Source organism: Apis florea, unplaced genomic scaffold (genome assembly GCF_048593485.1).
Source record: "Apis florea isolate Af1SG1 unplaced genomic scaffold, ASM4859348v1 contig_37_pilon, whole genome shotgun sequence".
Lineage (NCBI taxonomy): Eukaryota > Metazoa > Arthropoda > Insecta > Hymenoptera > Apidae > Apis > Apis florea.
The window spans coordinates 70,443-87,697 of NW_028256861.1; the positions used below are offsets into that span (position 1 = coordinate 70,443).

A 17,255-nucleotide genomic window follows, 5' to 3' on the forward strand; every position below is an offset into this window, starting at 1 on the left:
ACGTTTTTTTTTTTTTTTTTTTTTTCTCCAATTTGTGCGAGACGTGACAAATTCTTGTAGAAGCGAGGAGGAGAAGGAGTTGCGTGTAAATAAGTAAGTTCTCGTACCAACTTGAAAAAAATAGAAGCGGAAAAAATATTTTCGAGAGGAATAATTTAATGATCAGCAGAATCTGATCGAAATTAAGTTTCACAAAGTTTCTTTATATGTATTATATATATATATATATATATATATTCGTAAGGGTTTTTAATTGGTCATGGTACGATTACAATTGTAATAAGAGTCGGAGCGGCAATTACATTCGCGATTTCAATTCTTTCCACTCTTTTCGATCGACGGTACGTGTAAACTATGTTACAGCAACGTTACACAGTAATATAACTTCACGCTTCTTTCACGCGGAGATATCAAACGGAATTACAAATGCAACGTTATTCAATTTACCACGCTCGTTCGTAATTAATATAAATAACGCCGCTTCAAGTGTCAGTCATCTCGTCGAGCGCTTCCACCTCGGTCGGAATATTTCTTGCGCGCAAGATCGAATCGGCGCCGAGCTGTTCCGTAATTGGAGCAATTTCTACACGCTCTTTCACAACTCGCGCGTTGTCCTTATCCAGGAATTTCGTTGTTCGTCATCCGATCAAATCGCCTCCATCCTTTCCCCCTCCCATAATGTATCGAAACTCAACTTAATTCCCCGCGATCCGTAATTCGACGAGCCTCGTTATTAATTAGGAATAATAATCCCCCTTTCCATGAACTGTCCTATATAATCATTATTTATTTATTTGGTTGAACCCAACCTCCAACTTGAGCGTAATCTCTTCGATCTTCGAACGAATCGAGTTCCCGTGTGTGGAATCGCAGGTGGCTCGACGGTTAATAATAATCGAAACGAGGACGCGGAACGTTCGCTCGTCGGCCAACGATGGAGGAACGTCCAACGTCCGGTTAACCGCGGTTTTTACCGTTCGCCCGCCATTTTTCTCCAATTTCGCGTAACTGATGACGTTTTGATCGCGGCACCGTGTTTACAGGCGAGTTAACGACCTCTGATGAAGAAGTCTTCCACGTCGAGAGAGGCGCTAAGGACACTTTGATGATGTTTGCGTATTAACTAACGATCCACCTGTGCGAATTCTCCTTGATGGAAGGGAATCGAGGATGAAATTGATGCGCGTGCCGGTTGTTAACGAGCAGAACTGCCATTTTTGTGGTAAGTGGTTTCGAGGTTTTTTTTATTTTTTCCTTATGGAAAATAAGCGAATTTTTTTTTTTTTTTTTTTTTGAGAACGATTTGAACGAATCGAGAGGTTCGAAAGAGTTAGGTTAGGAGATGAAGGTTTGAAGTTTTGCTCGAGTCGAGGCACGCATGCGCTCTCCTCCTCCCACGCGCCATCTTCATTCGCGGAGATCGAGTTTCGTCGAAAGAGATATCTTATCTTTAGGATCCTAAAAAAAAGAAAAAGATGAAGGGAAAGTTTGGTTAGAATTCTGGCCGAAAAATTTTAATCGACTACTTCAGTCGTTTAAAGGGGAGATGATATAATTAGTTGAAAGAAAGGAAAAGAATAATGCGGTTGGGGGGACGTCGATAACGGGACAAAAACGCAGGAGGCGCATAAACAATTTCCTCGTTAATCATAAAGGATCCGAAGTGCGCTTCGATCGCTTTTCCCACCCAGTTTTCCATTACATATCGCACGTACGATCGTGCTCGATTCGCTCTGAATTGCAGATTTTCCATTTTCTTAATCGCAACTCGGTCGGTTTCTTTTTTTTTTTTTTCTTTCTCCTTTTTCCCTTCCTTATCCACCCAATCAATCTGCAACGCGTCGCGATTTCGTATCGAGATTAAGTATTCAAAAACTCGAGCAATCGATCGCCCGCCTCGATGGAACACAATAATATCCGATAAGAATTAATTTAAATAATTTCCTATTTACATAGATTACTCTATTTGCGCGTAGATTGGCGCGCGATAATGAGAAAAACGATTTATCGATTTTTTTTTTTTCGCAGTTACGACGAGAGAATTTGTGAATCGACAACATTTTTTTTTTTTTTTTTTTTTTATAAATAATCTTACGTTACTCCTTGACTGAAATTCGAAATTAAATACGTCGCACATTATCTTATAAAAATAACCAACTCCTGCTAATTCAAACAATCGCAAACAATCGTTCGAAAAAAAAGTATTAAAAGTATTTATACTTTTCTCTCAATTGAAAAACAATTTTTCGATTCGAATTCGAATAAAAATTCGATAATCTCAACAACACAAGCCTTTTTTCAGCCTTCATCATGATTCGCATTCCGCGCATCGAGCGTGTAAAAGAAAGGAGAGAGAGAGAGAGAGAGAGAGAGAGAGAGAGAAAAAAGCGCCGCCGCCATGAAACGCTGAAACGTTTTCCACCTGAATCGTTACGAAATCGAGTATTTCTCCCCCTCCCCCCCCCCCAATCTTTTCCCAACCGTTCGTTCGATCACCGGCGTGAAAAGTGGGCAGGCCAGCCGGTACACAGGCCGGTAATTACCGGCCGTGTATGCACTTCATTAGCACTTTGCCAGAGGTTGCGTAACTAACGTTGCCAACGTGTCATTTTAACGCGTGAGCACGATCAAAGATTAATGGTTAAGGTTTACAGAGGAAGGGAAGGATTGCGAGAAGGAAACCGCGCCGCGTGTATGAATAAAAGGAGCTGAAGAATTGAAAAAGATGAAACGAGGGGGCCGACTCTTCATCGTCATCTTTTCTCTTCCCCTTCTCTCGCCTCGCCGCCCGCCTGGAAAATAAAGAATTGCCGGTTACGAACGGGTACGATCGTAAGCAAGGATTTTAAAAGTAAAAATCGTAGATATCTTTCTTATCTCGTCGCGGAGGAAAGTATATGGATGTAATGCAATTCGAAGGACGTTAAAAAAAAAAAAGTAAGGGAAGAAATGAAACCAACGAGACGCCAAGTTAATGGTCGAGCGGCGCTAGTGTCGCAGTGTTAAAGTTTCAGTTTAGGGGGCGAGAAACGGAGATGCTTTTTTCCTCCTTTGTAAAAATTACGAACGATACGAACCTAAACCTTTCTGTGCCTAAATAATCTATCTGTATGAAAATTCAAACACCTCTCTACTATCTCTCGTCGAGTTCAATTTTTTTCTTTCTTTGCGCTATGGCGCGATACACCATCTAGTAGAAGGCACGTACAATGAAAGAATGTGCACATTGGGCTCTCTCTCTCTCTCTCTCTCTCTCTCTCTCTCTCTCTCTCTCTCTCTCTCTCTGTCTTACAGCGTATTACAAGACGCGTGGTTACAAGATCGTAGCAACAAGTCGAAAGCGTTAATAACAATCATTAATTCTTCTAAACGGGTGAAAAACGCTCGCCAGCAATAAATACTGTTCTCTTCTTTTGCTTGTTAATGAACCCGTGCTCGTTCGTTTTTGCGAAATTGGAAATTGTCGAGATTTTTAGAAATGTAGAAGAACTCGTTTCTCACGTCCATTCTCTTCGTCCATCCTCGCATCTACGAACGAACGAACGTCGAGTTGACAGGATACGAAGAGGATCGAAAAATTATGGAGAGGGGGGGGGAAGAAAATGGCGGCTCCAAATTTTCGAAACTCGAAAATGTATAATTTTTCGATCTCGAAATACCAAGATGTTTGATTGCACGAGACGTTGGTTTCGAGACCTCTGTAGCTCTGTATGCACCACACAAACCTCTCTAGAACCGAATTTGTCGCCTCTTATCAAACAAATTCGGATCTACAGGGTAGATGTAGAGCATTAACTGGGCCTTCGCATATATATATATATACATACATACATATATATATATATATGTGTATGGGCACAAATAAATTATTCACGCAAATATATATATATATATATATATATATAGAGAGAGAGAAAAAAAAAAGTCAAGTCCTGATATCGAAATTTTCTCTCTCTCTCTCTCTCTCTCTCTCTCTCTCTCTCTCTCTCTCTCTCTCTCTTTTCTTTTCTTTTTCTTTCTCAAATAAGCATACGTGCCGCATTATTTTACCTCCTCGTTGGCCCAGTACGCGCGATCGTCCACCTTTCTCCGTTTCACGGTCAGATTCACTTCATACCTAAAAATGTTCATTATTATTAATTATCCAAGCTCGAATATCGCGTTGAGTTTTTACGAGTCTCGAGTTTATTCAATCAGATTCGATCAGATCTGTTTCCTTCCTTCCTTTCTTTTATTTATTCGTCGATTCGATCCTTGCTCTCGCGCAGGGGAGAGAGTTCCTCCAAGGAATGAACAGTTAAAATTGGCGCTCTCGCTAGCCCAGATCGTAGTGGCAAAGTTGCGGAGTCATTCGGAGAGAAAATAGACAGGTTGTGCCGAGTCACTGTTCCAACAGGGAAGCATCTATTTCTGCGCTTCTAAACTCTGCGCCACGAAACGAATTGCATCGTTATTCTCTCACAGTTAAATTCAAGAAAAAAAGGAAAAAAAAACAAATTCCACGTAAAGGAAGAGAGATAAAAAAGAAGCGCAAAAGGAAGAAAAAAAATTGCAAGAGAAGAGAAGAGAGGAAAAGAAGCGTCGTCGTCGTCGTCGTCGTCGTCGTCGTCATCCTCCTGCGAAGATAAATCCTGTTATGTCACTTGGCACACTTTACAGGGTTGTATCGTGGCGGGTTATCTTAGCGACAATAATCATATTACACCTGCAGCACTACCGATAGTGATTGATGCTCGTCCCTGGGCTCTCTCGAAACCACCTGAGCGTTAACGGCTCGCGGATGACACAGCTGAATGCGGCTCCAAGGTCGTGTTCTCCTTCGTGCCCCCCTCCTCCTCCTTAGCGGTACAGCTCCTTTTATTGCGTGTCGATGTACCTTCCGTTTCCAGGTTACTTGGTCATCGCCTGAAAATCATTCCAACGGAGCTTCGTCACTTCTCCCTTTTTCCTTTCTTTTTTTATTATCGTTGTTGTAAGAGGGAAGCAAGAATATTAGAGTGTCTATAACAGGAGGAAGAGTGGCTGTTGTGTTAAATGCTTAAAGTCTGATTATCATGGTGCAAATAGGATTTTTACCTGGAAATCCTGGATTTGGAGAAGGATTCAGAAGAAGGTTGTCGTGTCCAAATATTTTGTCTCCCTGTTATGGAAAATCGAAATCGATACCGGAACAACCACTCGGATGTTTAAAGCGTTTAATCCTGTTCAGAGCCTGGCCAGAGTCGGGATTAAGCGGAATTAAGGCGGTAAGGAGAATCGATCCCTTAGAGGAAGCCATCGTCTCCTCCGTGGGGACCAATAACCACGGCTCTCCTCCTTCGTTCCGCGACTATCTCTCCGTCGAATTGCTGGTGTCGGAGGGGAAATTGGTGTTTCGAATTTTCTCGAAAAGGGGCGGGACGAATTTTGATCCATTCGGCCGGAGGGCGTATTCGCAGCGAGGCGAAGGCGCCGGATAGGCGGAGAGCTCCGCAGCAGTGTCTCCCTCTATATCGATTCACCCCCTGGCACGCGCCATCGCTGCCTATTATCGCCTCCTATACATCCTCCGCTTAATTGCCGAGAAAAAACTTTAGAAACTGCGCAATGCGCGTGCGAATTCTGGAAAATTCGAATTTTCCAATGTATTCGGTGGATAGTTTGGAGAATTTCAACGATTAAGTCGATTACCTCTGCGAACCAAGGGAAATATATTTCTCTCCTCGATCTCCTGAAAATAAAGTTGCCTCCATTATTCCCTCTCCTTTCCTGCTCTTTGCCATTCGATTGACTTACCTTTCCAACGAACAGCGTTGCAAGATGTTTGTATTCGCTGAGTGGACGAGATGCAAAGAATACGTATAAGCAGTCGACCAGACCTCTCCGCCTGAAAAATAAAGCGATAAAGTGAAATTTTTTTAAAAACCGTGTTTCCTTTCCATTTTACGTTCGCGAAGAAAATATCTGTATCCTTCTTCGTCAACAACAATCAACACACTACAAACTGCGAGGAAAGCGAATCGAAACGAGCCGGAATCGAAGGCTTAGATAACCAGATGACTCGCGAAGAGGAACACCGGCTGGCTGGACGGAGAGACGCGATGGCTGAACCGACGAATAAACCAATAAACGGCGCAACCATCTGCTCGCCAGCCGGCACATCTCCATCTCTTTCTCTCTCTCTCCACGTCCTTCCTTCTCCCCTCGTTCGCCGAGTAACTCGCCAAACTCTCAACCGTCTCCCTCCGTCTTCCGCTCCCCTCGAGCGGGCCACGGGCATCGTCGTCACAGGCGGCAGCACCATTTTATGCGATCCGCTGAAATGAAATCCACACGTTAGACGGAGGGAGATAGAGATAGAGATAGAGAGTCTAGCTAAGGGAACTCCCTGGCAGCTTTTATTCCACGACAATGAACACCATCCAGTTTCCACCACTCTATCCACCTCGTCCCTTCCTTCCTTCCTTCCTTCCTTCCTTCGTTGCTCGACGTTTTTGGAATTTTCCTTAAATAAAGGGGAGGGGGATGTTATGGACCCTCGAGAGGGGAAACGACGAGTTTCCCTCGTTGATTGCTTTGCTTGTAGTCTCTCTCTCTCTCTCTCTCTCCCTTTCTTTTTTCTCTCCTCTTTGGAGGAGGGGGGAGAGTTGCCAAGGTTGAGTTATGGGAACGAAGGGAGGGGAGAGGGATAGATGGCAGCGCAGGACGATTATGGGATTGTTACCCCGCTGGATGTACGTGGAATAGAGACGAGATGGGGAAACGGGGGGTTTTTTCTTCTTTTTCGTACGAGGAATTATCGATTGGATGAAATTTGAACGAAGCGTTATCACGATCTTTCGGTGGAAAGAATTAATAAAATTATGAAATTATTCGCCGGTTAAAAAAAAAAAAAAGGGTAATCTTTAATTCTTAACAACATCCCCCCCCCCGTACGATTTAAAAGAAAAGAGCAATCCAATTATTCCTCTCACGATAAATTAACGATAATACAAATTTAAAAATCTTTGGATCGAGTCGTTTTATGCTCTTCCGTTGTTTCTTTCTTTCTTTCTTTCTTTCTTTCTTCTTTAATTCGTGAAAAAGCGATAAAGGAAGAAGCCAGTGACGTTTCGTGCTGGAGGAGGGAGGGGAAAAAAAAAAAAAAAAAAAACAAAGAAAGGGAAGAGAAATATGCACAGAGGAACCGGATCGTAGATCCTTGGCAGTGGCAGAGCGACGCGAGATTATACATTATTCATGATAATTAAAAGTAACGAGGCTGGACAGAATAATCCACGGTAGTGGTCGGGAGCGCAACGTGAAACATCTTGTACCTATTATAACAACACGTGTATCTGAATCATAATCTTATAATATAAATAAGAAAGAGCACACGGATTTGATCGATGAGATCGATTTATCGATCTCCGCTCTTCTAATTAATTAATTCGAGTTAAGCCTCTTTTTTCGAACCGAGCGAGTCGAAAATTTTTGAAAATTGGAATGGTGAAATGGTGAAAAAATGTTGGGTGAAAAGTGAAATTTGAAGAGGAGAATTCGAAAGGAGAAGAGATTTGGCTCGAATCGAAGGTCGATCGACCGCCATTATTCCACTGCCTATTAACTGCAAAGGTCTATATATATATATATAGATATATAGATATACCTGGGCCAGGACCAGGGAAAAAGTCGAACAATAGTTTGCTATCCCTCCGCTATATTGCCGCAATAAAACTAACGTTCGTAAAACCGGACGCGAGAATTCCGAGAAAGTTTCCTGAGGGCCCCTGTTAATAACTTTACAACTTTTGCAAAATATATTAGACAAAAATATTATCTTCCGGGGAATTTGAAAAATTTGGAAGAAAATCTTGAAAATCAGGAAGAAAATCTTATATCCGAAACTTCTACGGGATCGTTAGAAGGAAATAAATTTGGAAGAAGATCTCGAAAATTTTTTCTTTCCGTTTCTGAAACTTTTACAAAATCGTTAGAAGAAAATTTGGAAGAAAATCTTAAAAAATTTCGGAGAAAATATTCTCGTTTCTGAAACGTTAGAAGGAAGTAGATTTGGAATTGGAATTTTAAACGAAATCATTGAAGGAAAACAAACTTGGAATTGGAATTTTTAAAAAATCATTAAAAAAAATAGAAACAAATTTAGAATTAGAAATTTTTTAAAAAAATTATTATTAACAAACTTGGAAGAAAATTTTCTCTCTGTTTCTAAAAATTCATACAAAATCAATAAAAGAAAACAAATTTTTAATTGGAATTTTAAACGAAATCATTAAAGGAAAACAAACTTGGAATTGGAATTTTTAAAAAATCATTAAAAAAATAAAACAAATTTAGAATTAGAATTTTAAAAAAAATTATTATTAACAAACTTGGAAGAAAATTTTGAAAATCCTGAAGAAAATTTTCTCCCTGTTTCTAAAAATTCACACAAAATCAATAAAAGAAAACAAATTTTGAATTGGAATTTTAAACGAAATCATTAAAGGAAAACAAATTTGGAAAAAAATTTTCGAAACTTCTACGAAATCATTAAAGGAAAACAAATGAAATTGGAATTTTTAAAAAATCATTTAAGAAAAACAAATTTGGAATTGAAATTTTAAAAAAAACGTTAAAGGAGAAGAAATTTGGAAAAAAATCTTGAAAATCCCGAAGAAAATTATTTAAAAATCATTAAAGAAAAACAAGAGAATCCTTATAAAAAAAACAAATTTAAAATTGGAATTTTTAAAAAATCCTTATAAAAAAACAAATTTAGAATTAGAATTTTAAAAAAGATCGTTAAATGACAACAAATTTGGAATTTGAAATTTTTTCCTCCGCTTCGCTCCAAGGAAAAGAAAAAAATTTTACGCGGGGAAATTATTTTCCACAATTTTATCGATCGATCGATCGTGTCGAGAACACTCGTATTTCTTCTTATCCGAGATTCGACAACTTTTTCCCTCTTTTTCTTTTTTCAAATGCATCATCCGTGTGGAGGACGCGTGCAGGGGGGAGGAGGGAGAGCGTACACGGTTTTGCGAGGCGTGTATCGGTGGTGGGAATCGGGCTGTGCCCATGTGGCCGCGAGACTATAAAAGACTATAACGAAGACCTCGTTGCTCGAGGTCCCATGCTCGAATTGCGGCGCATGACGTCATCCCTCGCGGAAACGTGTTAATTTATCGCGGCGACGCTTTAATTTCTTCAGGCCGTGGCGAAATTGCGTGGAAAACGTTACGTTTTCGTGATGTTTACGTCCTTGTATAAAACTCTTACTTCCCGATTATCATTTCCCTCTTCTTTCCTAATCTTCTAATTTCACCGATTTCGTAATCTTTTTTTTTCAAGTATCATGGAGAAGATGTACTTTTTATATATATACTAATAAACAAATTAGTGGTAACTACAAATTCTATCATAAACGTTAAATAATAAAATATGATCAATTTTAAACAAATCGGTTATATCGATTGAAACTTTGAAAGTTTTTTTTTTTCAATAAAACATTAATTTTGTAAATTGAATTTATAATTATTGTATAAGCTATTTAAAAATTGGTTTAAAATTTCGAAAAAAATTAAATTAAATTCATTTTAAATGAACTATTCTTTGAATTTATAATTTATACATATATATATATATTTTATATACTTGATTGAGATAATTTTCTAAAATTGAGATATATAGAATACTATCCAAAAATTCCTCCTACAAGCCTTCTCTCTATTAATACATCTCTATTGTTTCTCTCTTCTTTTGTGTTACACCGAGACGAATGAACGAATGAAAACGAGTAAATTCTATACGTTCACGAATGAAGGTTGAAACAGTGAATTTCGAATCGACAACTCGTTGTACAATTTCGAATAAATGCCTAATTATGTTATAATTAATACGTTATTTATAAATCGATTAAATAATTACATCGATTCGATTAATCTTAAATTTAAATTAAATTGAAAAAAAAGAAAAGGGAAAAACAGTGAAGGAAGAAAGTGTTGGTATCGATTCCGTGGTTCTACATATCGCGTGTGCAGTTATGTTAAAATATCGAAACGGTTATTGCCTCGTATTTCATATTCACGATCGCCGACCGAAAATTGGATCCGTTATTTCGATATCCCATTCCGCATCGATTCGAAATCGTTCAAATTTTTTCATTCGTATTTTATATAATTTATATAAGTTTATGAAACTTTGAAAATTGTACAGGCGAAGGCTAGTTTCGATATACAACTTTAAAAAGTAAACGCGATCGAATCAAATTTAAGTTAATCGAATCGAGATTTCGAAAGATTTCGATAATTTAATCTTGCGTGAATATGAAATAACTTTTCTAATAGAAATTAGAAAATTGCTATAGATTCACAATTCTTCCTAATTTTTACAAATTTTCACTCACTTTCTCCGCATCGAGTCTTCTTTTAATTCATGAAATCGAGAGTGCAGAAGCAGAGCCGTTGAAAACTTTTTCCGCAAGAAATCGAATCGAGGAGAAGGAGTATCGAACGCGGCGAGTTTAAGGATCGGTGTAGTCTAGACGTGGAATGTGGGCCGAGTTGAGTCGAGTCCTTGATTGGAGTTCATAGCCGGTTTGCCCGCGTCTACCGAAAAATTGTCGTCAAATAAAATCACAAAGTTGGGCATAAATTTTTTTTCGAAAGCAAAAGTAAGGATCGAATCAAAAAATCGAGAAACACTACACAAGAATTCTGCAATGCAAATCTAAAAAAAAAAAAAAAAAAAGGAGACGAGACGAAACAATAATGAAATAACGAATATCCGATGAAGAAGCAAATTGAGCCTGATTACCTGAGACCGCAGAGAGAAAACGAAGAAGAAATCGCGAGGGACGGTCGATCGATCGCCACAATGTGTACAGTCAAAAATATCCACAATCGTGTACCTAAATATGTGAAAACAATAAGCGAGACACTCGACAGTTTCGCCTGTTTCCTTCGACGACTTAGTATATCATGTATATATAGTATATTATGGTGTACAATTTCAACACTTTTCGTGGACTGGTAGAGGAAGCGAGGTGTGCAGATCGATCCCGCCAGATTCCGAGATGCTGGCCGAAACTGGCGAAATAAACCACCGTCGGCGCCACTGAGCACCGTCTTCTCCATTCCAAAACAGAAATGTAACGACCGAACGGGTCCCCCCCTCATCCGATGACGAATCTCGATCGAGCTCGTCCTCTTCTCTTTCCTTCGCCACGATTCGACCAGAATCTCATTGTACAATTTTGATTTGGTTTGCAAGAACGGACGATGATCGGAGAGATTTGGAATTTTGCGTTTTGAAACGTTCGAATCGAGCCTCTGACTACAAGTAAAAACGTAATTTTGATTATCTTGTTGTTGAGAGAATAAATTCGAGAGGCAGGAATAAAACAATTTGAATAATTTGATACGAGAAATAAAGATTCTCGTCCAACGAGATCTGGATCAAAGAAACGTAGAAATTATTAAAAATTGGATCATGGCCACTGTGCGTTCACTCGTTGAGAAACGAAGCTCGAAAACTTGGCTCGACTTAATAATCGTGTAACAATGGATTCCGGCGCGAGTCTGCGCTCTACGGGGACGAAAACACATGCATTAACATCGACCTACAGCCACCCTCCCCACAATAGTAATAATCCTCACGTTTCTCTACATCTCGATTAATCCAATTTTACGCCTAATCAATCGTGCGTACAGATACAATGCTGTAAAATAAAAATTCAAATCACCGCTTCGCACTTCGCACCATCACCGAAAAATTTTAAAAAATTGATTTACCCTCGAAAAACTCATCCGCTTCCTCGTCCATCCGAAGGAATCCATTTCTCAGGATCGGTGGCCAAAGGACACCATTCTCTTCCCTCCCCAAACTTCGTTCCCCCTCCCCCCTTTACGCACTTATATTCTCGACGAAGAAAAGTCTATTTCAAGTACAAGTCACTTCGACGATTATTCTTCATCACTAATATCACGAACGACATTCTGAATCTCGACACGAAGGTGGCACGGCGCATTTTCCGACGGTAAAACGAGTCGTCACGCACAAGCGCCATGGGATGTGGATTCCGCGAGTTTGCGTGGCGGACAACAGGATCGACGCTGGGCGTCGCCATTGCGGGGTTGAAACGAAGAGGGGAATCGAAGAGGGGTTGCCTCGACGTTTGGGAGGGGAAAATCCGGCGTGGAGAGAGCGACGGCGGAGAGCGACTATGTCCGACCAGCTCCACGGAGACCTGCAGACTGGACCGGCCTCGCGCCTCTCCTCGGACCCAGGAACAGTCATTAACATAAATTGTCTTCGGTGACAGTTATTTCCACCGCTCTCCGGTAGGGTCTCCACCGAAATATAATATTGGGCCGCGTAACTTCTGCCCTCTGGAGGGAATCGTGCGGATGATTCAAACCCACGTTGGAAAATGGAACTGGAAAACAATCGGAAGAATAGTAATAAGAATTGAATATGGAATCGTCAATTTTATATATCAATTGGTCGTATTATAAAACTGGAAGTTTTTTGCGTTCAATGATTTTTTTTTTTTTTTTTTTTTTCGTTATTACGATACTTACGTGATATATAGTAGATAAGAGATATTCTTATCGTGTAAGCGATAAGGTTTCTCTTTCGGCAAAAAGTTGGTCGATGCATCAACCAGTTTCGAGAACCTCTTATCGATTATTTTGGTCGGAGAGGTAGGCCGATTGGTAGTAGTAGACGCGCGTGTGTTATGATATACTTTTTACGAGGCTCTTTACATATTTGTAAGAAGAAATATCGTTTTCATAGGTTCTGAAAAAAATGAAATTTTATTTTAAATTTATCGATCGATCGTACCGCTCTTAGATTGCGGTATCTCGATCCTATTTATATTCCGCATTCCTCGTAGCAGTAACTCGTTCGTTATACTGACCATGACCTTGGGTTTGTATTCGGACAGACAGCCTTCGGAGAATGCATAGTCACGAATAGTATTCCAGTCATTGATCGTGGTTACGAGATACTCGAATGTTAAACCAACAATTCATAAAACTTGTATCCTGAAATCATTTATTAAATTGTCCAATTTTTCTTGGGAATGGGAATTTTTTCATAAACGTACTCTTTCTTTTTCACGATACTTGCGATATTCAAATTGTTAGGGTACAGTCCACTGGAGGATAATTTTCCACTTATCTCAATATCGATATCGTTACGATAAAAGTTTTTGTTAACAAGAATAAAAATATTTTAACTATTGCGATTATACTGTCAATTGTAAAAAGATTACTTTACCAACAATATGTAATACAGGGATTGGATGTATCGAACTACAAATTAATGGTAATAATTACAAGTTGATAAAACGTGGAATAAATTGTTGATGAAATTGTTGAAATGTTTGTAATATATAAATACATAACCTGTTACACCGACCAAGAACAGGCGAGTGGTGACATCTTACGGAACTTTCCATCGTATATTTTAACATACCGACCTCGATTGTGTTCCTTACGCCATCTAGCATGCTATAATCCAACTTTTTTAAACTATCCCGCGTGATTCCTATTTTGCCGTTATTTTATCGACGTAGCAATATTACGTAGTTTTATAACAAACTATATCAATTAATAAATAATAAAAACTATTATAATCAATTTGGAAAAAGTAAAAAATAAAAAATTATAAAAATACTACACTAATTCAACCCGTCATTGATCAATCGCAACACTAATAAAAAAAATCGCGATTCCTGTGATGATGGGCCGGTATGCAAATCGGTCGGACGATAAAATATTTACTACGCGCTAAAACGAGCACAGTGACAAAAATAGTAACAATGACCTCCCATTCTTTGTACCTCTTTTGAAAAAAAATCCAAAGGATGAGAGGCCATTCGTTGCGACCCTCTTCGTGACAGTTTGTCGGGCCTCTTCGGTCTTCCTCCTTCGAGCGCGATGCCCGCTGAAACTTAAAAACTAGGCTCGAGATTCGCTAACCGTAGGAAAAGAAAAAAAGAAAAAAAAAAAAGGGCTAAAATCGAACGAAAGTGGAGAGCGCGGAACCTCGAGCTCGACGTTCGTTTCGTGACAAATAATTCGCGAGCGCGACGATTCGAAGAATGGATAGGCAAAGCAAGAGACGAGGTGAATTCTCCACTCGTGTCAACAGCCTCACCGTCCACTCTTCGAATCCCATTTCCTGAAACAGGTTGCCACGCGAGAAACGCGCCTACCCGACCAGAGACTGCGACAACCTGCCCGGCCCTGCCTACTTACGATTAACATTCGCACCAGAAGGCAAGCTACCTGTCCTACCTAGCCCTATATTTGAAAAAAATGGCAAAAACAGGCACACCAACACACTCTCTCCACGATTCTCACGCATAACGCTCGGGCGCGATAAGCCTACACTGGGGAAAGCGTCCCGGGACGCCTCCGACACCCCAGCTTGGCACGCTTCTCTCACGCTCTAACTTTACGTACCGTTTTACCTGAAATCGACTGACGATGGATAACGGCCATTGCGTTGATTCGCGATAAAAATGCGGAAATCTAAATTTTTGATCGCGAATAATTGCGAACGAATATGTATTACGCGTATATTATAAATTTGACGGCATTATCGATAATGCTGCTATTTAACGTGATATTTTTCGTACGTGCGAAATATAATAACAATCGAAACGACGCATCTCCACAGCCTAATCGCACGCACACACGTGTGGAGAGTACGTCGCATGCGCACCAACGCATCGTCAGTCGCGTGAAAAATTTTCATTAGCTTATGAACCAAGGTCATCACGCCCACCGCCTTTCTCCCACCCAAGCAGCACCTGGGCACGTGAGTGGGGTGCTGGCAATGGGCATGGAAAAGGTTAAACCTGAAAATCCTGAGCTAAGAAGCAAGTATTAGTATTTTTTATCTAACGGGCTATTTTTTGACTTTTTGCGTGTAGATTCTTATTCAATTTCAAATTTAATAAATTGTTAAATTAATTGTGGAATGGAATTTATTTTTGTTAAAGAAAGAATTTAAAATTTTGTTGAAATGTAATGTGAATAATTAATAGAAATGTCTTCGTCAGGCGATTACTTCATCAGAGTACGTTTCTAAAGAGACAAAAATATTGTTTGAAACTCTGATTCTGCGATCCACCTGTCGCGAAATGTCTTCTTGCGCATTTACTTCACATTTTATTACGGGAAAAAAAATTGAACTTTACTGTCTACGTATGTTAAGTTATAATGAAATTATAACATGGAAAAAGTTGAACGAGAAGTTGAAGTTTAAAATGTTGTTGAGAAGCAAAAAAGAAAGAAAATGGAATTAAAATTAAAAATGATTTATCAGATTAAAAATAATAAATATATTTTTATAATCTATATATTGTAACAAAGTCGGAGGACGTCCGGCTTCTCCACTACTGAATTCAAGTTATTACATAAATTATCATATAATTATATAATAAATATTACATGAATACTATCTATCACGTATTATTCACACACAATAATCATACACAAAGTAATATAAATTATACAATTCAAATTATTATTATTATTATTATTAATGTACCATTGATAAATCATTATTTAAAAATAGAAAGCGCGACGCACAAGAAGACCCTATCCTGAACTAATAAATAAAACACAGAGAAAATAAATGTTACTATTCACAGATATTATAAAATATCCGCGGTCACTGTGCTCGTGCAAAAATCTACGTATACAACCAATCACCCGTGTCGATTCGGACCTTTCGTCCTACGACATGATTGAGTGACCAGAGGAACCAAAATGCATGCGACTCACCATTCGATGCGAAGAACTGCTACCGAAGTTCAGAAGAATATTGTATCATCCGATAAGAGAATCTATGAAAAAGGGAGAAACATAATTTAAAACATAATTCTTTGACAAGATTGAAATATGAAATTATTAAATTTGAAATATATAGAAAGATAGTTACCTCTTTGCGCGATGGATGATCGCCTTATTCTCTTGATGCACTGATTCTATTCTGTATCGAAAACGAATATTCAAAAAATAAATAAAAGACTATTGATACAACCGTTTAAATTACAATTGGCGAACAAACACTGACTCTACTTTCGCGTTTAATTTTTAATCAAAACTATTGTGCTGTGAAAGATATTAAAAATACTATTACGAAACAAACACTGACTCTATCGATCACATTGCACGTGATCACAATCATCTGGAAACAAAATTGGATTAGGAGGAAGAGGAAATATAAGAGAAAAGAAAAAATTTATTTTTACATTTTCTCTCTTCTTTCTATATAGTATTTATTATATAAAGATATTGTTATTTTCAAATGAATTATGTTCTAAATATCCATTGTTAAAATTAATGATAAAAATATTTTAAAATTTTTACAAGTAATAGAAAATTTATAAAAAATACAGAAAATTATAGTTCATTTTATTAAATCTTTTATTATTTTCATCTATCTATCAATTATTCAATCGATTATTATATTATTATAATAATTCAATAAAAAAAGAACACAAAAATAAGTATATACATACTTATAAATGTTTTTCTTCAGTAAAGAAATTTAAATTTTACCTTCTCTCCATAAAATGTAAAATATCATCATGGCATCCATATTGAGAATTTTTTCCGCCTAAAGTAATTTCAGTAATCTGCATAAAAGAAAGTCAAATCTTTAAGATATGTACGATAATATATAAAATACGAAGAGAAATTAAAACATATGTACAATTATAAGATATTGTACTAGAAAAAAAAGCAATTACTTAAAAATTCTACTTTAAAAGCTCATAATACGAGCTAATAGAATAGAATTTTAATAGTCAAAACGAATAAAAAATAAAGAATAAATGATTCTTGAAAAAATTATTAATAATATTCAATAAATTATTGAATAAATTTGTACTAATGAAGTAATAATAATATAAAAAATAAAAGAATAATTGGGAAATAAATTATTACGTACTAAATAAATTACGCACCTGAAGCGAAGCGTTCAATCGCCACGAATTTTGAGAACAGAATGTCGATGGATCGAAACATAAACTGGAAAGGAGAGGGGAATACTCGATAATTCGACAGCTTGAAACATGTCGAGCGTAGCACAACACAAATCATCAATTCTTGGAAAAGCTGATTAATAAGAAATGTTTACAATCTTCTAGCTTTGGGCGTAAAATGAAAACAAATTCAGATATAACATTCGAGTTGAACGTATGAATAAATGTATTTACGAAACAAATACGTGAGAATACGTACGAAATATGTATGTGAGAATACGTA

The 17,255-nt window shown here is 38.0% G+C and overlaps 1 long non-coding RNA gene across 7 annotated transcripts; it reads right to left on the bottom strand.

Annotated features, from left to right (window-relative positions):
* Positions 1-205: 205 nt before the first annotated feature.
* On the bottom strand, positions 206-12,220 carry LOC147656209 (uncharacterized). Of its 7 annotated transcripts, XR_015294814.1 has the most exons (9): positions 11,757-12,220; positions 5,978-6,296; positions 5,776-5,866; positions 5,671-5,710; positions 5,077-5,601; positions 4,706-5,001; positions 4,175-4,616; positions 4,051-4,117; positions 206-2,792 (listed from the first exon to the last, which is right to left on the bottom strand). It is a non-coding gene; the product is annotated as an uncharacterized LOC147656209 (long non-coding RNA). The 7 variants fall into 7 exon arrangements; XR_015294816.1 differs by having other exon boundaries at positions 4,051-4,425; positions 4,718-5,001; XR_015294815.1 differs by having other exon boundaries at positions 4,051-4,425.
* Positions 12,221-17,255: the final 5,035 nt, after the last annotated feature.